This window comes from Chenopodium album, chromosome 14, assembly GCF_948465745.1.
Source record: "Chenopodium album chromosome 14, dcCheAlbu1.1, whole genome shotgun sequence".
NCBI lineage: Eukaryota > Viridiplantae > Streptophyta > Magnoliopsida > Caryophyllales > Amaranthaceae > Chenopodium > Chenopodium album.
The window spans coordinates 34,576,587-34,600,443 of record NC_137847.1 but is presented as its reverse complement, the minus strand read 5'-3'; the positions used below and the strand labels follow the sequence as shown (position 1 = coordinate 34,600,443).

General features: G+C 36.4%; 1 non-coding gene across 1 annotated transcript; it reads left to right on the top strand.

Annotated features, from left to right (window-relative positions):
• The first annotated feature begins 5,871 nt into the window (after nucleotides 1-5,871).
• On the top strand, nucleotides 5,872-5,977 carry LOC145580383 (small nucleolar RNA R71). Its single transcript, XR_014099440.1, has one exon. It is a non-coding gene; the product is annotated as a small nucleolar RNA R71 (small nucleolar RNA).
• Nucleotides 5,978-23,857: the final 17,880 nt, after the last annotated feature.

The following is a 23,857-nucleotide window of genomic DNA, read 5'->3' as shown; positions in this document are numbered from 1 at the left end:
AGGTCGGGTGAGCTGGTCTTAGATGATTGGTCTTATTATTTTGTGGATGATAGAGCTAGGAGGAATGGTAGGTTAAGGGGTAAGGCTCCCATGGACGTGAGTGAGATGGCTAGCTCTAGTCATGTGATGGAGACCGGTGAGGGGAGTTCTCATTCTACCCCTTACTATAGTGCGGAGTGATACTACCATGGCCCCCCCTTCTTCTGTGCTTTTTATGATGCTTCTCGATTTCCTATATGCCTTTAGGTTTAGAGTTAGGGGGGTGGTCCAGTCTAAGCTTGGGGGTGCTTTCTGCATTTTTTTCTGTGCTTCACCATATTTTCCCCCCCTGCTTTTGTAGTTCATTCCTGGTCTCCTATGCTTCTGGTATTGATCTTTCTGTTGTTCGGTTTTATGATGATGATGCTGTATTTCTGCTGATTCCTCTGCCCGGTTATTGGTTTGTTGTTTGTTTCGCTGATTGTGGTCCGCTGAGTTTCTCTGTGTCTTTATTATGATGATTCCTGATGATGACTGTCTGATTTCTTATCTCCTGATACTATTTTAGTCTGTTGATTCTGACTCTTGCTGCTGATATTACTGGCTCTTTTCTTTATTTTCCTACATTCTATTTTCTATTTTCTTCTTTTCTTTTGTATTGAAGTTACTAACAGTTTTCTTTGTATATAGTTTTTTTTTTTTTTTTGTTATTCCTCATCTTGCTCTATTGCTTATGCTTTAGATTTCGACGATTCATAAAGGTGCTCTTTCACCTTTTTAATGTGCAAAAGCTTTGGCACCCGGTGAGATCTTTCTATTTCTTTTCTTTTTCTTTCCTTGGTTGCTTAGTCTAGGATTTGTTCTAGGAGAAGTTGAATGGTTCGAGGTTGTTTGCTTTTTAACACCCTAGTGTGTTTGGGAACATTGGCGTTGTGGCCGAATGTTCACTTGTTTGTTGATTGGGATTTATGTGTGTTAGCATTATTTCCTTTTTGCATTCTGCTTCTCCTATATCTTTCTATTTTTCATTTCATTTTCCTTTTCTTCTTTTTCTTTTTCTTTCTCTTTTGTTTTCATCTTCCTTCTTGTTTTCCTTTTTCTCTTTTTCTTTTTCTTATTCTTTTCTTTTCTTTTTATCTCTTTTCTCTTGTAAAACAAAAAATAAAAAAAATAAAAAAATAAAAAATAAAAATAAAAAAAATAAAAATAAAAAAAAAAACTTAAAAAAAAAACTTAAAAATTTTTTTTTTTAAAAAAAACCTTGTTTTTGTGAATATGAATAAATGTTTTTGCTTTTACTTTGGATTTAATACCACTTGAACTTGCACATTGGCTATTTTTCTTCCTAAATAGAATTGTTTGCACGGTTTGAGAGTATCTTTGGTTAATTCTAGGATAGAGTATGCTAAGGTAGCGGTTTAGACCTTTTGGGGCCTTGAAGACGGATTCTTTTGGTTTGTGGTAAGACGGAGTTGCTTCCTTTGGTGGATTTGACACCTTTAGTAAGTTTTTGCTACAACCGTGTGAGGTTTCTCTTTTTCAAGCCTTCATCACTCTTGATTGTGCGGCGTGGATCCTCCACCTTTGCATCCTTAATCTTGAATCTTGACTCATAATTCTCAAACACGAGACCGAACCAACTAGGAAGGACAAAGGCCATTTTTCGGGGTGGTAATTTTTCAATTCTAGGATTTTCTTCTTTCTTCTTAGTTCATTGGGTTTACATTTCCCATCTTGCTAACTATTTGAGCCATTCCCCTTCTTTTCAAGCCACATCTTTAGAACTTTGCACCTTTTGTTTCTTTTCGTTCCTTTATTGGTTTTTGTGAAGCAAATGGTCATGCTTTTGGAGTTTGTGATCTATAAAGTTGGAAATTGGTTTTATTTGTATGCGAACTCGTCTTTTGTACATATTGTGAATAATGGCAATTGAATATACTCGGAAAAGCCGTCTAAAATTAAAAGAGGCGAGGACAATTGCTTTGATATAATGAAACTTACACACACACACAAAAAAAAATGAAAAAAAAATTTCAAAAAACAAATAGTTTGATGAGTTTCTTTTCCCTTTTCTCGCATTGAGGATAATGCTTCCTTTTAGCTTGGGGGAGAAGCGTTTACGCTTTTTGTATATATGCTTGTGGATATAGCTTTGAATAAGCTTGGGGGTATTAGTTTGTTTTTGTTTGGTGACTTCTTGGTTTTGATGTTGAGGTGTGGCCAATCTTTGCTTCATAATCTAGGTGTACCACCAAATTCTAAATTTTAAGCCTACCCCTAACCTTTTGCCCTTACGTTACAACCTTTGGGAAAGTCCTTTCGACCTAGTGGTTGAGTCATACACCGAGGGAGGGCATTATGAGTTAAAGCCTAAAGAAAAAGGATGCAAGGTCGAGATGTCAAGAACCCTCAAATTCTATTCTTTTCCGGTTCCTTTGTGGAACCATAGAGACGCTTACTAAGGGAAGATTTGAGGCCTTTAGGGAGAACGCGGTTAGATTGGTTGGGATGAAAGTGGATTGCGCCTCATTAGTTCTCTACGCTTAGCATACCCTATGCTTCAATCAACCCTCGATATCTTAGAACGTGCTTACCATTGTTGTTTTAGAAAGCTTGATATCCTTTGTGCCTTGATCATGTGCAAAAGGCCTTTGTATAAGCATTTCTTTTCTTTTTAAGGTTTTAAACTTTTTTCTTTTCTTTTCTTTTTACTTTGCCTCCTTTTTAATAAAAAGAGTTATAGGTTAACCTCTTTGGAAACCTTTACGAGAGCATCACTCGTCCTCTAGACGATCTAGGGGTTTAAATGGCTTGTCTTTAGTTGCAAAAATTGTTAGTGATTCCTACGAAAGTGAGTTAGTGTATATTCTCATCTTCCCTAATTTTCTTGTTTCTTTCTTTGCTTGAGTAGTGTCATCATTTTCCCTTGGGTTTGATTTTGTTTTGCTCGAGGACGAGCAAAAGTTTAGCTTGGGGGAATTTGATGAGTGTCGTTTATGGCGCTCAAAAGAATAAGATTTAGGTTCATTTTCTTTATTTTCTTTCATAATTTTCATATAATTCTTTTAGTTTTATTTAATTTTCCATTTTTTATAATTCACTTTAGTTCTCGATTGGTGTTTACGAGTTTTTCATATTTTTAATTGATAATTGATAATTTTAGTGTTAGTTTTACCTTGATACGCTTCCTCTCTTTGTTTTATTTGTGTTTTTTAGGTGAATAATCAAGTCAATTTCCTCATTTTGGGATTGCCATGTTCGCGGGCATCATCTCGAGTGCACTGATGATGGGGATGCTTGGGAGCGCGGAGTTTGATCAAGCAAGCGAAGGAGCCAAAGCCTATGCATCGCACAGGGGTGCGCGCACGCGGCACAGGGGTGCGTGCGCGCAGACCAAGCTGTGCGCGCGCGCGGTTGGGTTGTGCGTGCGCACGACCTGTGTGGCCCTCTTCGCTCGATTTTTCTCATTTATAGCTTTTGACTTTCTTTTTGAGGGACGACTTAACTTTGTAATAGAGAGAGAATTTTTCCAGAAATAGTAGAGAGAGAAAGTAGAGAGTGAAGCTTAAGATTTACTTGTTTGTACTTGAATTTGATCTTAGATTTCAATTTAATTTTGAAATTCCTTCTTCAATTCAATGAATGTTTGTTAGATTTCTTTCCCTTGATTTACTTTTAATGCAATTCCTTCTAGTTTCTTGGATTTTGATTGAGATTACATTCCTTGTTTTAGAAATTGTTGATTGATTGATTTTCTTTTGATTTAGCTTTAAATGAATATGAATTTGATTGAATTTGTTTTGTTTTTTAATTCCACCATGTTTAGTGAGTAGATTAGTTTCTAGGGAGAAGGGGAAGCATGCTTGATTGATGATTTTTTCTAGTTGATGATGCTAAATTGATTTGAATAGGTGCAATTAAATTGATTGACATAGTTGTGCAATCAACATGCAATATTCTAAACAAGAACTTGGATATTTCATGCTATCATTCAAGTCAAATTCTATCACCTCATCCCCTATTTTGAGTGAAATTTTTGCACTTTTCACATCTATCAAAGCACCCGAAGTAGCAAGGAATGGTCTCCCTAGAATGATAGGAATATAAGAATCTTCGTCCATCTCAAGCACCACAAAATCCACCGGAATAACAAATTTCTCAACCCTCAAAGGAACATCCTCTACCTTACCCTTAGGAAACTTAATTGACCTATCGGCCAATTGCAAAGTGATGTTAGTAGGTAAGATTTCCCCTAGCTCAAGTCTTTGGTACACCGAATATGGCATAAGGCTAACACTATCCCCTAGGTCACACAAGGCATTCTCAATTTGCATTTTATAAATGGCACAAGGGATGGAAAAGTTTCCGGGGTCTTTTAGCTTACGTGGCATCTTGTTCATTATGATTGCACTAAAATTCTCGGTCAAGTTCACCGTCTCTACACCATCACAAGTCCTCATACCACTCAAAATGTCTTTGAGGAATTTTGCATAGTTGGGCATTTGGGTGACAACTTCGGTAAATGGTAGAGAAAGGTGAAGTTGCTTGAGCATGACAATGAATCTTCCAAATTGTTCATCTAACTTGTGTCTCATGAATTTTTGTGGATAAGGAAGCTTGGGTTTCACAATTTCTTTCTCCACTTTCACCTCACTAGGCTTCTCGATCTCAACCTCACTCAAAGATGCACCATCTCTCTCATCTTCAACCAAAACCTCTTTTGTGCCCTCTTTGGTCTCACTCTTCCTAGGCAAACTCTCCTCAAGAACCTTACCACTCCTTGTGACAATAGCATTGCCCGGTCTCTTGGGATCCAGGCCTTGGGAAGGTAAAGAAGAAGGACTAGCATGGTCTTTCAAAGCATTGGCAAGTTGAGAAATTTGGTTTTCACGCATCTTATTATGAGTCATCATTTCATTAAATTTCTTGTCACTTACGACCATGTAAGTGTTCAACAACTTTGTTTGATTCTCAATGATTTCCTCCAAATTTGTTCTATGTGAAGAAGAAGAGGATTGAACATAGGAATTATCATTTTGGGCCTTTGGAGCAAATCCGGGTGGAGGTTCTCTTTGAGCATTGTTTTGAAAATTGCCTCTACCTTGATTGTTCCAATTACCCCTATTTTGATTTTGACCATAACCTTGATTATGGTTACCACTACCTTGATTATGATTCCCATAACCTTGGTTTTGATTACCATAATTTTGGTTTTGATTTTGGCTACTATAACCTTGATTGTTATAGTTACCTCGAGAACCTTGGTTCCCTTGGTTCCTATAACCACCACCTTGGTTATAGTTGTCAAAATTGCCATGATTGTTGTAATTCCTATTCCATTGACCTCTTTGATTCTCAAACCTAGAATCATTATTATTTGACACATAGTTCACATGCTCATTCACATTTCCAACTTGATCATCATAAACATCTATACATGCATGAGGGCAACTAGAAACATCATGATCGTACGACCCACAATCATCACAAAACAAGCATCCACTAGGAATGTTATTAGAAGAGGGAGGGGGTTGAGAATTAGAAGACATACCTCTCCCCTTAGATTGGGAGGGAAGACATGAAACTTGGTAGGTAGAACTTTCCAACTTCGCCTTGATAGCGGACATCTCCTTCCCCAAGTTTGTCATTTGTGAGGATAGATTGTTAATTGCATTTAGATGATCAACCGAGTACACCGAAGAGCTACTCTTGCTAGTTGACTCCCTTTCTCCATCTTGCCAATCTCTACAATACCTCACAACGTCTTCAATTATGTCCACCACTTCCTCTTCCGTTTTGTTCATGATAGGACCTCTGGCTCCTCCATCTAAACATGATTTTCCTTGAGGGCCAAGGCCTCCATAGAAGATTTGAATAATTTGGTAAGTAGGAATTCCGTGGTGAGGACATTCTCTTTGATACTCTTTGTATCTCTCCCATGCTTCATAGAGGCTCTTACTTGGCTTTTGCTTGAAACCTTGAATCAAAGCTCTAGCCTCCGCCGTTTTCTTTTGTGGATATAAACGGGATAGAAATTCCTTGGTAACCTCGTCCCATGTCCTTAGAGAATTCGGCTTGACCTCCTTGTCTAACCATTCTCAAGAGCACCCTATGAGAGAAAAGGGAAACAGCTTGAGGCGGATGAATTCTTGGTAAATCCCGTTCACCTTGATAGTGTTGCAATATTTTTCGAATTCCTTGAGATGGTTCAGTGGGCTTTCATGCTTGGCCCACTAAATTGTCGCCTCTCTATCAAAGTGATCATTGCCGGCCTTATTTCAAAGTCATTTGTCGGTGTTGGAGGTGGAGCAATCCCACTCTCAAATCTATATGCACCAGGAATCCCCAATTCTTTCAACGCCACCCTTGGATTTTCTCCCATTCTTACTTGTTCTTCTTGTTATGGTTCTTCTTCACTTGAAATGCTAGGGCTCAAAGATCTTCTAGCACCCCTCAACCTTGCAATAGTTCTCTCAATTTCCGGATCAAATGGCACTAGTGAATGACCACATGCTCTATGCATAAAATCTCAAAAGAAATGGTTAGTAGCACGGCTACAAGTGTAGCCTAAAAGAAAATCTTTTTGTATTTTCAATTGAAGGTGAAATAGACTCAACAACTATAACAAAGCACCAATATCATTCCCCGGCAACGGTGCCAATTTTGACAAGAGGAAAATGTAGGTTGTTATCTACCTCTCCCTAGAGCCAAACCTAATTTGTAAACACTCTACCAACCTAATACAAGTATATGGTAAGTCAAGGGTCGAACCTAAAGGAATGAGTAGGAACGATGCTATAGCCTATGTCAAGCGAATTTGAAGAATATAAATGGTTGTGGTTGGTAACTAAGATGTCAAAAAGCTAGACAAATCGAAGAATTCAATATGCTAAACACTAGGGATATAGGTTCCACATGCAAGCTCAATGATTATGCTAATTTATAGATCACTCAATCGATTCAACATCACAAGGGATAAACAATAGTTGCAATCAAAAGAATCCAAAAGCTATCTCATATAAGCCAAGAAAGGGTTCACTACGAATGGCTAACAAGGGAAATCACAATCAAATTCAATCAATTAGAGCAATTCTCAAATCAAGGTTCATGTCATCGAAATTTGCTATGCAATCTAGATTAATCTTATAGGTTGATCACTCCTAGTTTAATTAATCCCATGCACAACTATGTCAACCAATTTAATTGCAACAATACAATCAATTTAGTATCATCAACTAGCAAAAATCATCAATCAAGCATGCTTGCCCTTCTCCCTAGCAACTAATCTACTCACTGATCATGGTGAAATTAAGGAACAAAACAAATTCAATCAAATTCATATTCATTTAAAGCTTAATCAAAAGAAAATCAATCAATCAACAAATTCTAGAGCAAGGAATGTAATCTCAATCAAAATTTAAGAAACTAGAAAGAATTGCATTAAAAGTAAATCAAGGGAAAGAAATCTTACAAATTTTTATTCAATTGAGGAATTTCAAGATCCAATTGAAATCTAAGATCAAATTCAAGTACAAACAAGTAAATTTTAAGCTTCTCTCTCTACTTTCTCTTTCTACTATTTCTAGAAAATTATCTCTCAAGTACAAAAATTCCATCGTCATAAAAAAGAAAGTCAAAAGCTATAAATAGAAAAATTGAGCGAAGAGGGCTGCACAGGGCCGTGCGCACGCACCCACCAACCGCCCGCGCACAGTTGGGTCTGCGCGCATGCATCCCTGTGCCGCGCGCGCGCACCCCTGTGTGGTGCACGAGGTCTTGGCTCCTTCTCTTTGCTTGATCAAACTCCGCGCTCCCGAGCCCCGAGATGATTCCCACGAGCAAGGCAGTCCCAAAATGAGCAAATTGACTTGATTATTCACCTACAAAACACAAATAAAACAAAGAGAGAAAGCATAACAAAATAAAACTAAAACTAAAACTATGAATTATCGACTAAAAATATGAAAAACTCGTAAAAACTAATTGAGAACCAAAGTGAATTATAAAAATGGAAAATAAAAAAAAAACTAAGAAAATTATATGAAAATGATGAAAGAAAATACAGAAAATGAACCTAAATCTTATTCTTTTGTGCGCCATAAACGACGCTCATCAGTAGGTTAGTCAGAAAGTGCACATGAATATGAGAAGAATAAAGTAGATGTCTATTTTTACACTACAAAAAATTGTCCATATAGAATCAGAATTCTAGCGACGGAATTCAATCCGTTTCTAAATTAGCAATGGAATTTGAAATCCGTCTCTAAATTATTTTAGAAACGGAATTAAAAAATCCGTTTCTAAATTAGAGACAGAACTTAAAAATCCGTCTCTAAATTAGAAACGGAATTAAAAATCCGTAGCTAAATTAGAAACGGATTTTTTTTCCGTTGCTAAATTAGAAAAGGATTTTTTTCCGTTGCTAAATTAGAAATGGAATTTTTTCTGTTGCTAAAATAGAGACGGATTTTTTTTTTCCGTTGCTGATATGAGCGACGGATTTTTAATTGCGTCTCTAAATTATTTTCGAAACGTATTATGTAAAACGATACTTTAGAGACGAATTATGTAAACTAAAATCCGTCTCTAAACTAGAAACGGATTTTCAAATCCGTTGCTAATTTAGAGACGGATTTGAAAATCCGTTGCTAAATTAGAGACAGATTTGAAAATCCGTTGCTAAAGTAGAGACGGATTTTAAATTCCGTCTCTAATATTTTTTTCACTTATTATCAATTATGTGTGTAGAAGTAAACAAATAATATTTGGTATAGTTGGTAAGAGTTTCACTATGTGACTTTGAGGTCAGGAGTTCAACTCCTACCTATAGAGATTATTGAGATTGGAGATTTAAGGATCCTTACATGCAAAGCCGAGTCGGGTGGACCCGAGTGAGGTCAAATTGGTAACATCTACTTTTAGACACAAAATATTTTTTTTCCGTTACTAAATTTAGAAACAGATTTGTTTTTCCCGTTGCTGATATGAGCGACGGATTTTTTTTTTCCGTTCCTAATACCAGCGACGAAAATAAAAATCCGTTGCTAAATTCAGCGACGGAAACAAATAAAACGTCGCTAGTCTCATTTAGCGACAGCAGTTTTGCCAACGGAGTAATTCCTTTCAAAATTTGTTGCTACCTATATTTAGCGACAGAAAAGTACAATCTAGCAACGGATTTGATCAGTTGCTAAATGTCTATTTTTTTTTGTAGTGTTAGGGCAGGTTCAATCTCTTTTAGGTTGGATTTGTACTTTTATCCCCGAATATCTAATCATAGTTCAGGACCACTATGGAGTTAGCGATCTCATGCATGGATCGTGAAGGGGTGTAACCTTCACCTTGTGAACGGTTTACAAGTTCCTAAAATTTGTTGGCAACTCTTTTACTCTAGCTTCCTTCCCTTTGGACGCCACTATGCTTATGTGTATGATCACAATGGGGCTCAAGTGTAGGATGCTTGAAATATTCCCTACATTTTTTGGCGACTCCACTGGGAAGGGCTTCTATTTAATTCCTAAAATCTATTTTGGCAATAATTTAGATTGAGTGGATGAGACTTGAAACGTTCTAAGTATTCATGTGTGTAATTTTGATTGACATTAATTGCATAAGCATAAAAAGTTCTGCATCGGAAAGACCATCCGTAATGCATAAAAAACATAGGCTTTTTAAACATAGAAAATTTAGGAAATATCTTTTACAACTAGAATCAAAAAAATACTGCGAAAACTGGAAAATTCTAACAACACAAAAAGCTGCTGAGACATGTTGGAACTAGCGCTGAGAAAACAATGCCCATCGCAGTACGATGGGTCTTTCGTGATGCGATAGCAATATCGCGACGCGACAGGGCTATCGCCTCGCGATGGTCCCTGTTGTCTCGCGCCATGTTCTTCCAATACCAAATCTGCCTTCTTGCTTTGACAAGGTTCTAGTACTGTTTGCTCGATTTTATTTCCTGATTGAGTTTTTCTCTCTTTCTTGAAACCCATATGTGTTCTACATATGTCCATAACCCTCTAGGAATTCACGCTCCATCTAGCCAATCGAACGCTCATTGCAACGAAGGGTACATCCGAGTTTGTGAATTCACCAAACCATGGAAACAAGTTTAACTTGTGGGGTCCCATCCATACGCACCAACCCTTCCAAAGGTAAGGCTTCCGCGCGATGCATCTGGACTCATAACCATGGACCCTCTTTTGACTAACCTATTCCTTGAACTTTAGAGAACTCGAGCCATGGTTAGGTTGCGAACTCATTGCATCATATTGTGCTTATTTGACTACTTGTGCATTTTTTGCTTGTGCATAATCTATGTATGTTTACACTAAATAAACTAATTAATTACTAAAGGACTTTGCTTAATTAATTAATTAGTTAATATGAGTAATTAAAGTCTAGTAAATTGACTAAACCTGAGTTAGTACGACTATAGCCTTGTCCTTTTAAGGTAGAACAATGGAAATAGGCTCAGACTAACACTTCAGTAACGAGCGAAGGTTTTACCTGGGGTGCGACACGCAAGTGTCCATCGTGACGCGATAGCAATATCACGTCACGATGGCTCTGGCGCACTGCGACAGGTCCATTGTTTGCGCGATGGTCTAGTTCTCTGCCTGAGTCTTCACGTTGAGTCTAATTAATCAATTCATTAATAATAAAAGTTGTATTTAGTCCTTAATTGAGTCTAATCACATGTCTAGTCCCATGGTCATGACACGAGTCTTAGCATGTCACTTACACCCACAAGTATTCACACACTTTGTACATACTCTTTTCACACCATGACCATATCTTAGGTTCATGCATGAGAGTTGCTCTTTCCGTCATTTGAGTTGGGAGTCCACTCCATTCCTAATTCTTCCATATCTCTCTACATCATCTTTCCACCCTCCACATTCTTACTCCACACATATCATTTCCCTCATTCTTCCATGATCTTTTCCCATCTATGCATGTTGAATCAAGTTTGAGTCAAAATAACTAACAATAAACATCCATGACTTCCCTTTCCACAGCACTTGGTCAAGGAAAGAAGGGCGACTAATCAAAGATAACACTTTCATCCAAGTCTTACTTTTTGATACACCGATTCGACAAAGAATAAAGGCTAAGAAAATGGCATCTCAAGAAGAAGTTAATGAACTAAGACTAAACATGGCTAACTTTACCGAGATGTTCAAAACTCTCGCTCTTCAAGTCAATGACCCTGCGAAACTACAACAGCTTGAGCGAATGGAAGAAAGCTTGAGCAAAATTTCCAATGACTATAAATTTCAGGGGATTAGATCACAAGGGGTCTCGGTGGACAAGGAACTTCTTCCACAGAAATTCAATGCCAACGACATCCCTAGGTTCAAGCCAACGGACAACCCTTATTTTCATTTAAGATCTTTCGAAACTATAATGAATATTAAGGGAATTGATAGGAAAGCTTTCCACCCGTTGTTTTCACTATCTCTAAAAACTGTTTGTCAACAATGGTTCTTCTACCTCAACAAAGAGAAAATCTCTTCTTGGGATTCTATAACAAACACTTTCATTGATAGATACAAGTGCAACATTCAAGTTAAAACTGACCATAGGGAACTTGAGATGCTAAAGCAAAAGGAAAACGAAGGATTGACTTCCTTTTTTAACAACTGGAGAGAAAATTCCTCTAGGATGGTAGAGGTTCCTATTGAAAAAGAGTACGTAAGGATGTTCATCAAGAACCTCCAAGAGAAGTATTCAAAGAATTTGAAATACCAACACAACCTGAATACTTTCAAGGTCGTCTATAACATAGGCATTGACATTGACGATGACCTTGCAAAACAAAAAGCTACTAACAATAATAACAACAGTGGCTGGAAAGGAAAAAGAACGACAATCCTTCTTCTTCCGAACACACCTACTCTAGTAACAATGTTAGTACCTTTGACCTCAATCAAGTCTTAACCATGGATAATCAAGGACCTAAAAATCAACTAAGGTAAGAGTTCACCCCTATTAGGATGAGCTATGATACAGCTTTCGATCTACTCCACGCCAAGGGACTTATTACTCCCATTGGACTTATTTAAGATCTCGCACCTGAAAGGAGGTTGCCTAGTTGGAACCCAAATGCACACTGCAAGTACCATCAAGGTAGGGGTCATACTACTAAGAGTTGTTGGAAGCTAAAAGAGGCCATCCAATATTTGATTGATAGTAAAAAAAACTTCCCATACGTCCAGCTAGCAAGAAGACCGAGTGATAATAAAGCACAAGACACAAGGCGGGCTTCAACAACAAGATTTCGTGACCTCTTTTTCTATCTTTTTTATTCTTCCTTTCCCCAATAAGTCTAGCATAGACACCCTTTATTTTCCTTAGACTTATTTTATAGTATTTTTCTTTTTTCCTTTAATAAAATAAGTATTTATTTTCTTGCATATGATCATTGCATTGTATCATAAAAAAAAAAAAAAATCCATGCCGAACTAAGCACAAGATATACCAGTGATTTGAGGCACCCCTTGTAGCAATATTATATCACTTTCACCTTTCAAATATACAATCCATTCTTGATACACCACTTTGAGCCTCGTCTAACGATAGACCTTTCTTTTTTCAACCCATATCTTCCTAACCTTGGGACGGGATGGTGTGCAACTTATGTAGACTTCAATGAACAAAAGCTTGAGTAATTTTACAAAAAATTCCAAAAGACTAAAATAACAATATAAAAGTGTGCAAAAGGGAAAGTGTTCCAATGTTATCGATAAGAACATATCTTTGATATAAACACGTCTCAGATTGCATCTCATATCGAGTGCTTGGTACCGTGCCTAAGAAACATGAATGCTAAGTGAGTGACAGACTGCAGGATCGTGATTGCCCACACCTATCAAAATAAAAAAAAATGCAAAAGCAAAAAAAAAAAAGAGAGAGAAAAAATATAAATAAAAGAGAGTTCAAAAGTAAAAAACCTCAAGCATACAAATACAAAGATTCAAAAGCAAGGTTGCACACCTTGGGGGCTTATCTAGGGTCTTGAGCCTTTATCCCCTTCTTCTTCTTCAACCTTTAGCCCAACCACGTTACAACCCTTAAAAGACCTATTTGAGTATACACAGACTTGTGCGAGGTTCGGCTAGAGCTACGTTCAGCTTGATTCCTAAAGGCTACGTAGGCAACCTCATATTGGGGTGCGGTTATTATAAAAATGCATTCACATTCATATTTACATTCATACATGATCATATCAATGGATCTCCAATGCTCATCCTTATCCATTTAGAGCTAGACTTGGGGGCTTGATCCCTACTTTATTAGCCTACCCACCCTAAGAGTCACCATTATTTGGCTCTTCTCAAAATATATTTCCACACACTTAGCCTTTACGGCATAACTTTAGTGTCACTTTCACACACACATCACAGATACATGGCCAAATAAACCTTCCCATAGGAACCTTTTGTCATGAAATCTTAACACAACGTTGAAGCATGCCTTGTCATATCAAAATCACTCATCATCATAACCATCATTACATTACAAAGTATGAAGTACTTAGCCTCCATGCCTAAGTTACCCAAATACTTTCATCATCGAGTCATAAACTAGGATAGTCTAGGATGTTATAATCCTTGCACCATGAGATACAACATCAATGCATACATTTGACTAAGCTCATTCAACATGCACCGCAAACACACACTTGATCTTTTTTCGCATCTTTCTTTTTCGGGAGAAAGTCTGTACCCTCCACAAAAATGACGCAAAATTTTTGTTTTTTCTGCATTTTCGAGTCGCGCAAGCACAACACAATACAAAGCACACACGAGTCATGTACATTGAGTCATGTCATGTCACAACACATTAAGTCGAGTTAATCAAAACACATTAAGTCACATAAAGAGTCAAATACACTAAACCTTGAGTCAACCTCAAGTCAACCAAACATAATGAGTCAAAAACGGCAGGCCTTAGGTTAACCCAAAGAAAAACATGAGCAAAGTCCTATAGTCCAAAATAATAAAGATACAGGTACACTAAGAGGCAATTTGATTAAGCGCAAATGAACGAGTTGAAAAAGCTCTGACATTGGATTCAAGCACATTGCGACATAAACAACGCAACGAGATAGACCTGTCGCTGCGCGATGGCTCTGATTCGGCCGCGTTAGCCTTTGATGGTCTAACAACTTAGATTGGTTGGACTGTGACTAATCCTTTAGAGCCTTTTGATGAGCATTTAAGCAATTGATAGATATTTGATTAGTAGTCATCTCGATTACAATTTGATTGATGATCGGCCTGATGACGATCAAATGAAGCAGATTTGAAAATTGATTTAGAACATTTGAGTAGTGATTGATTATAATCACAAAGAATTCCTAGGATGGGAGATTTCTTCAAATCAATTTGAAGACTTTAAGAATCTTAGATATGGTTCTTAAAATGATTTTTCCAAAGAAGGAAAGGTCAATTACTCCTAGGAGTAAAGACAAGAAGAAGACTCAAGATGAAAAAGTCTTTAATAGGAGGCTCTAGGATCAAAAGGGTCTCTAGCTTGGATTTGAGAAGAACGGTTCAAGATGAAGCAGTCTTCGATAGCTTTCGCTATGATTGAGGAAGTTATCACTTGATTTGAGAAGATAGCATAAAATGGGCGATCTTCGACGGCTTTCGCTAAGATTGTGGGGGTTGTCACTTGATTTGAGAAGATAGCATGAGATGGGCGATTTTCAACGGCTTTCGCTAAGATTGTGGGGGTTGTCACCTAGTTTTGAGAAGATAGCACGAGATGGGCAACCTTCGACGGCTTTCGCTAAGATTGTGGGGGTTGACACCTAGATTTGAGAAGATAGCACGAGATGGGCGATCTTCGACGGCTTTCGCTAAGATTGTCAAGGTTGCCACCTAGATTTGAGAAGATAGAACGAGTAGGGCAGTCTTCGACTGCGTTCGCTATGATTGTGGAAGTCGTCATCCAGATTTGAGAAGAACGGTTCGTGATGAGGCGGTATTCGACGACATTCGCTATGATTGTGAAGGTTGTCACCATTATTCAAGAAAATAGCTCGTGATGTAGCAGCAGATCTTCGACTATGTTCCCTAGGATGTGGAAGACTGTTACAATAACAAAAGTGAGGATCGTTACAAGCAGAATGGTCTTCGATGACGTTCTTTAAGATGTGGAGGGTTGTCACAAACAACTGAAGATGACTACAAGCAGAGTCACCTTCGACGACGGAAGGTTGTCATAAAAATGGGAGATGGCTACAAGCAGATTTATCTTCGACGATGTTCCCTGGCTTGCGGAAGATGGTCATAAAACAACAGAAGATCTCTACAAGCAGAGCAATCTTCGATGGTGTTCCCTAGCTTGCGGAGGAATGTCACAGAAAAAAATGAAGACAACTACAAGCGGAGCGGTCTTCGGCGATATCCCGTGGCTTGAGAAAGGTCTTCACAAATGCAGTAGTAAAATCGGTTACACTGGAGACGTGTACTCGACGGTGCAAGATACGTGTTTCTTAACTATTTTATCAGTTTAAACTAACGCTAGTTTGCAGGTATCGGCGTTACAAGAATGATTTAGGATCGCAAAACAATCTGAATCATTCTCCGTCCTTATCGCTACTTTGACTTTTGTTTTCGAAACTTACGTTTCTCCAAACTTAGTCAAAGTGGGGGCTTCTGTAGACACCTGATTGTGTCTCCCCAAAAACCAAACCCAGTGATGAATATCTTTCACGTCATTGATTATCAAACGATGTGAAATGTCAAAGAGTCTCGTGATGCACTAGTTTTTAATAAAAAAATACTTCTTTCTGTTTTCCAAAATATTTCTTTTTGTACCCTGTTATGAAAATGTCCAGTCCAGTTTAGTTTGGTCCATGATATGGGTCTAATAATAGTGTAGTTGGACGAGGCTTGTAAAGAGCTTTCCAACGATATATTATAAGCCCAATTCCGATAAATAATGAGGACGTTAAGGCCAAAATACTAAATTGGGCCCAAAATGAATTTTATATACGGCCTAATGATCAAGTGGAAGGCCCATTAATTGTTATTCCTAAAGTCATTAGGGTTGACTTTAATCTTCTAGAATAATCTAAAATTATTTTTAAGTTCTAGTGGAATTAGGATTAATAATTATACTTTTATTTTATTTAGAAAAGATAATGAATTTAATTTAGTATAAAACAATTGTTTTGATGATAAAACTAATTTTAATTGTGATAATTACGGAATCTAATTACCTAATTATATTGGGAAAAAGGCTTCGTACAACATTTTTATCATATCCGCGACATCCCGCTGCGATGAGTCTTTTGCAACGCGATAGGCCTATCGCATCGCGATAGAACCAGTTTTACTCCGAGTCGAATTCTGACTCTTTTCTATCGTTTACGGTCGATTTTTCTCTATAAATAGGGTCGTATTTCCCCGTTTTCACTCATCAACGATCATCAACAATCATCTTTCTATTCTTTATCTCTCTCTAAGCTAGAAGCTTATTCTTTCTTTCTCCCTCTTTTTAAGCTTGCCTTTTCAAAAACACCATACATCCATCACAAGACTTAAATACACATAGCCAAGCTCGAAGTTTCCTTCGTCCTAGACGTAAAATGTTCATAATTTCTGAGGGTTTGGTCCCAAATCCCTATTTCAATTATTTAAATTAATTATTTGATTTAATATTTTCCTTGAAATTACTAACGTGTGTATTGTTTTGATAGAAAGAGATACGAGGCAACAAAATGAATAATTTTATTGCTCTATATCTTTAGAAAGCATGTTTAGATTATATTAATTCCTAGTATCATGTTAGGATGTTATTTATTGCTTTCTAGTATCATGCTTATGTTGCTTCCTATTTTCTTATATCATGTTAGTATCATGTTAGGGCTAAATCTTTGATCTTTATTGTTTAGTGACATGCCATAATTTGTTAATAATGTTAGTATCATGCCTAAGATCTTGTTAACGTTATTATGCTTTGATGAGATTGATATTATGATAATGATTTGTTGAGTCAAATTATATATATAATTTAACGTTATTTGTTAATTAACGAATTGTTTTACGTTATTTTTTAATTAACGAATTATTTCATATAATTTTTTAATTTACGAATATTTTCATATTATTTGTTAATTTACGAATATTTTATATATAATTTATTAATAATTATATGTCGCTTGATATTATTGTTATTGCTTGATTACGCCCTCTTTTGCAAGTTTAAAGGGAATTTATACTTGAAATCACGCTTAATAAGATAATTAATAATTTTATTTAGGCTACTATGATTTTAAGTCAAGTGATCGCTAACAATACACTTTTTTGTGCATTAATATTTAACCAACATAGATTAAACAGGTTTAGGGTTAACTTAATGATTATATGTTAGTTAGAAAGCGTACATGAATATGAAAAGAATAAAGTAGAGGCCTATTTTTAGGGCAGGTTCAATCTCTTTTAGGTTGTATTTGTACCTTCATCCCCTAATATCCAGTCATGGTTCAGGACCACTATGGAGTTAGCGATCTTATGGATCGTGAAGGGGTGTAACCTTCACCCTGTGAACGGTTTACAAGTTCCTAAAATTTGTTGGCGACTCTTTTGCTCTAGCTTCCTTCCCTTTATACGCCACCATGCTTAAGTGTATGATCACAGTGGGCTTAAGTGTGGGATGCATAAAATATTCCCTACAATATGCCATTAAGATTCAAGGTTTTAAAGATTTAAAAATTTTCGTCAAAATGAAAAATCCCTTGAAACAGGCATTTCTGAGCAGAATTTGGCTTTTTGCAAACCTGAAAGGATAAGAATGTTTCCAGAATATCGATTCCTTCCAAAATTCACTAGTGTTGGGCGAAATATGGGTTATGGAGCCAAAATTCTAAATAAAACGAGATTAAAATTAATAAAATCGAGGTACTAATCTTATTACCAACAACAACCAGAAATTAAATCCATTTTAAACACCTTGAAAATTTTAGTTACAAAAATAAATGAGCAAGGCTCCGATACCGCTGTTGGGTTTTGGAAAGTCCGACTTCCACGGAACAAATCCTGACCTCAAGACCCGCTCAAAATTAATACTAAAAGACATAATAACAATATAAAGTGAAAACACCATCTTACCCTTGATGCGTGGTTCGCTCGTTCCAACGAGCTCTTACTTCGAAAGCTGAGTCTCTCAAGTGCGTAGACCTCCAACAATAGTCCACCCGCAACAACGACCCAAATTGTCTCTAACTCGGAGTTTAGCCGAGTTCGGACCAAAAACAACTAGTTTTATGTGAACTTAAAGGTTTTCTAACTATTATGGAGATGCCTTTTGAGTTACAACTCAAGTGGAATTCTCAAGTCCCAATACATGGGTATTTATAGAGAATTCCAAAACAACATTCCACTCTCCCATCAATGTGGGAGAGTTAGTAAAAATCATTTTCATTTTATTTGTATTTCAAAAACAAAAGAAAAATAGCAAAACAATAATTAATCAACAAGTGGCAACAAGGAGGGAGAGGGTAGGTGAGGACTATACAAGGGGAGGGGACCATTTCCTTCCTCCCCAAGCTTCCCACAAACCTCCCCTCACCTCTCACTCGGCCCAAATCAGCTCGCGCCGCGTGGCGCGCCCAGCCTTTGGAGCCCAGGCTACCTTGCTGGCGCCTAGCCCCTTGGTTGGGCTGCTGGCTGGTCGCTAGCATACGCAGCCCAGTAAGCACGCCACGCTTGCTAGCGGGCTACTGCTATGTGCTTCTTGCTTGGCGCGCCAGCAGTAGCGTGCTGGCCTCGCACCAGCCCACACATGCGCGCAGCAAGCCACGCACGCAATGCGGGCTACTGCTTGCTTGTGAGCGTTGTTGCTGCTAGCAATGCGCCAGCAGCCTGCTAGCCATGCGCACCTAGCACCTTTGCCTTGGTGCGGTGCGCATGCTAACACCATTGCCCCTAGCACTCGGTTTGCTCGGGGCATTCCGATGCTAGGGTATTTTGGTAATTGTTGATTAATTAATTGATTTTTACCGTTTCGTCTTTTATTAATTCGACTCGACTTGTGACGCTCGTTCTCGACACTCTTAGATCGATATCCGACGTTAATGTTCATAAAACTCGAGCGACTCATTAATTCCTTCCGGATTAATTCATCATGTTGGATCGTTAGTTGCTTGGGTGTGACCCGAAGGGTTCAGTCGAGATTAACTGTAATGTTAGTTATACATTAATAATACAGATCAGAATCGGCCTCTAACTAGGCATTCCGATCACTTGACCACACTGAATAACTAGCTTTCTAATATTTCAAACCCTCTATTGGAATAATACACTTGTTCGAAGAACACCATTTCTATCACTTTTCAATGCGGACCTTTTTATGCTTATGTCATAATTTTAATCAAATTACACACAATGAATATCTATAATGTTTCAAGTCTCATCCACTCATTATAAATCAATTGCCAAAATAAATTTTAGGAACTAAAATAGAAATCCTCCCCAGTGGAGTCACCAAAAGGTGTAGAGAATATTTCAAACATCAACTTTGAGCCGCACTGTGATCATGCATTTAAGCATAGTGGCGTCCAATGTAATACCTTTCAAATTTCCTCCTTTTAAAATACTCTTTTACTCTTAATAAAAGTCATTATTAGGAAATAACCAGAATATTACCGCCACCATGATAACGGCCAAGACTATTTTCAAAATCACATGGTGGAAGACGAACTTTCGAAAACTCAAATAAAATAAAGTTTAATAAAACAAACTCAAACTATAAAATCAACTTACATTAATCCAATAACTTGGAACCATTAAAGGCCTTTTTAAAACCAAACTAAATTATTAAAACAATATTTAATGTTAGTGTCAATGATTACATAAATAATTCAATACAATAAATAATAAACAAAAACTTATAACTTTCTTCACTCAATCCCATCATGCTTGATATGCCCTTTCTACCTGTACTTCTCTTTATTTCAACCTCACGACTCGCCATATAAATGGGTCATAGTAGGGTCAATCCAAAGAAAAGCCAAACATAAACAACAAAGTACGAATCAGCAAAAGATGAGTACATATGCACCAATAGGAATAATCATACTAACATGAATATCCTAGTAATAGACAATAAATAATTAAATAAAACATGCTTACCATACAACACAAGTCAACTTACCTTTGACTCTTAACTCTACTTTAATTTATTAATATATAGTTTTAGATAACGCATCGAACGGGTTTCCTTCCTTAACTATCTTTTAATAATAAGGGACCCCTTACTTGGGAGCTAACCAAGTGAGTACCTTGTGACGGACTTCCAGTGCATAATAATAATAATAATAATAATAATAATAATAATAATAATAACAACAATAATAATAATAATGAAAAAAAATAATAATAATAATAATAATAATAATAAATAATAAATAATAATAATAATAAATGAAAGTACAGTGTCCTGGACCCCTGTAGAAGCTATGGTTAAATATAAAACCCCATAACTCCCTCCATACGTTCATACTCCAAGGGATATGTGTTCCGAGAGTTTTGGTGCGTATCCTCTTACACTTTACGTGATTTACCAATTTAACTTGTGATGACTCACAAATCAATGAAGTATAAACATAACAATAATCAACACATACTTCAATTTCATTCTTCAATTAATTAGTGAGCACGCACTATTTATTTTAATTAAGGTTTCATGCCTAGTTTTGTGCACAAAATTGCACGATTACTACCTTGGTGCGTAAATGCAATATTAAACTTCCTTGACTCAATCTCCACTTATGTGAGTGAGTAAATAAATAAACTAGCTTTCTTGACTCGACTCCAATAATAAATGGGTGAGAATAAAATCATGAATCATGCTCAATAAATATAATTTTAGCTCTTTAAAACATATATAAGCCTTGCTTATTAAATACATGCCTTTTTGATGATAAATAATAAATAATATAACATGATTCAATTACTTTCAACTTGTATCAAGCTCATAATAACAATTCCATCATACTCACATGCTTAGATATAAGACATGGATAATCAATCAATCAATTCAAGTATCACAACAACTTAGCATGATACTAATCTCATGCTTGATATCAAATTTAACTTCCTAACATGGTACTACGCATAATTACAACGTCCTATGTGCATACGTACCTTAGATCCTTTTTCCAACTAGCCACAATGCTAGAAATACTCAAACTTAAAGTCTCTTACAATACCAAGTATATAAACTCAATTAATCCCTTGATTACACAAATTTCCAACAACTTTTAAACACTTTAAAACCTCTCTGATAAGCTGAAATTTTGGTTTAAAACTTTTAAAACTCTTTCTTTAAGTGAATATTTAAAACCACAAAGTGAAAACTCAATTATAGTGTTTATATAAAAATTCCAGCGTACTTCGTTCTTAAGGTTTAAACTCCTCAAATAAATCTGAAAATTATATTAAAACCAATTAAAACATTCTCTACTTATGGGTAATTAAACCCTCTTTCTAAAAACAAATTTGTAATGCTTTAAATAAAATTCCAGCAATATTAATTTCATATAAACTCCTTAAAAACTCCATAAAAATATAATCTTTAAGCTTTTTATAACCAATTACTATCAATAGGTATATAAAACCCCTAAATCAATTGTGAGTTAGAACCCTAAAAATCAATTTTTTTATAATTAAAATTCTAGCTTTTAACTTTATTAAAACTTGAAAGTAAAACACTTTATACTCAAAAATTTACAGCAATCTTTAATCATCAAAACATAATTACAAACATGCTAGTAATAATTTAACCACCAAAATCAAAACCAAATTATATAATAATATAAAAATTAATTACGCAAGGATGAGAGAGCTTGGTTGGCCAGCGTTTGGTGGGAGGTCACCGGAGGTGGGTGCCGTCGGTGATGATGATGTGGCAGCGTGAGGTGGGTGGTTAGCTGCAACTTGGGACATGCATGAAGCTATCCACGAAGAAGTTTCACGAATGAAACTTGATGAGTGCCATTTATAGCACTCATTTGATGAGCTTTTAGGTTGTTTTTACCTTCTTTTCATAGCTTTCTTTCTTAATAAATACTTAGTTTTATGCATTTTCTCTTTAATTTCCCTTTTCTCTCTTATTTTGTGTTTTTATGGTTTTTCGGTTGTTTTCTCCTTTATTTGCTCTCTTTTTGTGGTTGTAGGTATTGTACGAGGTTCGGGTCTTGATATTGGTGGTTTACTAAGTTAGAAGAATGGCATTGGGAAAGCTCAAAATATAAGAAAGTGGCATGCTCCAAGTTCTAGCTCTTGTTCTCTCAAGACGCGCTCTCATGAAACCACAGTGTTGAACCCACCGTCAAGTCTATTTGAATCTGCCATGCTTAGTGACTATCATGAAGCCCTTGCGAGCGCGCACGAAGACTCATTTGCGAGCGCACAAGGCTGCAAAGAAGTCGAAAAAACCAGGATCGAAAGTGCGCGGGCGCACAGCCTTGTGCGAAGGCGTGCCACCTCGGGTTTCCGGTTTCGCTCATTTTTGTTTTTGTGCCTCTTATAAATGCTTATTCAACCGATTTTTGTAGGGATTTTTTAGACATTATTTCATCATAATTTTAGCTTATTTAAGAGTTTCTCTCTCTAGTTTTATGGTTAGTTTAGGAGTAGATTTAGAGAAAGAAAGTGAGAGATTTCAATGGTAATTTGAGAGATTGATGATACAAGGGTAACAATTGTATTAAAGATCTTCTCTATTATCAATGAGAATTTCTAACTCTATCTCATTTCATTGATTTGTTTAATTTCATGTTTGTTTGATTTGATTTCGATGTTTGATTCTTGATTAGTGTAATTGTTCTTCATATTTTGTTGATTCTTGATTTCTTTACTTGTTTGTTGATTAGATGATGATTATTGAGTAGTTGTTTTGCTAGGGATTAGGTGTAAAGTGTATGATTGATTGATTGTGATTAATTTGGGAATTATGTAATTGATGGTTAAGTTAAGTGATTAATGTAAGTTTGCATGTGTGTATTTTGATTAGGCCTTGAGAATTATGCTACAGTGCATTGTAATTTTTAATGATACGGACCATTGATTTAGGAATTGCAATTATCGATTGGTTTGGATTGTGATTCTCCTAGTTTGTTATTTGTATAGACCACTAGTTTAACGATTAGGAGATAGCTCTTTGATTCCAATTGATAGCTCTTATCATTAGTCTTCACAACCATTGATTGACATGTTTTTCCCAAGTTGTTGCAATTGTCATGATTACTTGTTGATCCCCATTCCCTAGCGTTTTATTTGTTTGGTTGTTTGTTTTGTTAGCTGTTAGTGTTACCTATTCACCTTCAACTTCAACCTAGTTTAGGCGCACAATTGAAAGCACTTGAACAATGCATAACCGTTCCTAGTGGTTCGACCCTTGATTTTCCTCTATACTTGTATTTAAGTTTGTTAAGTGATTATAAATTTTGTTTGGCTCAGGGAAAATTAGTCAACGACCTAGTTTTCCCCCTGTCAAAACTCCCAAACATACCAGGAAAGAAAGGAAGAATAAGAAAAGGAAAGAAAGAAAAGAAAAGAAAAATAAGATAAAGAGAAAAGAAAGAAAAATAAAAGAAAATAAGGAAAACAAATATAAGAGTACTTACCCCCAAATAAATCTGATTTTTAAGCCTCTTTGTGTGAGAAATTTTGGGGGTTTGAGGGATATTTATAGAGTATGGAGTAGAGATTACTTTTAGGCTTAATAAGTAATGGGCTTGAGTTATGGAATATTTGACCCACAAGGGTTCAAATAAATGAGTTAGACTTATTTAAATGAAATGGGTAGGTCTAATAGAAGTATGTAGGAATAGTTTACATACAATAGTTAAACG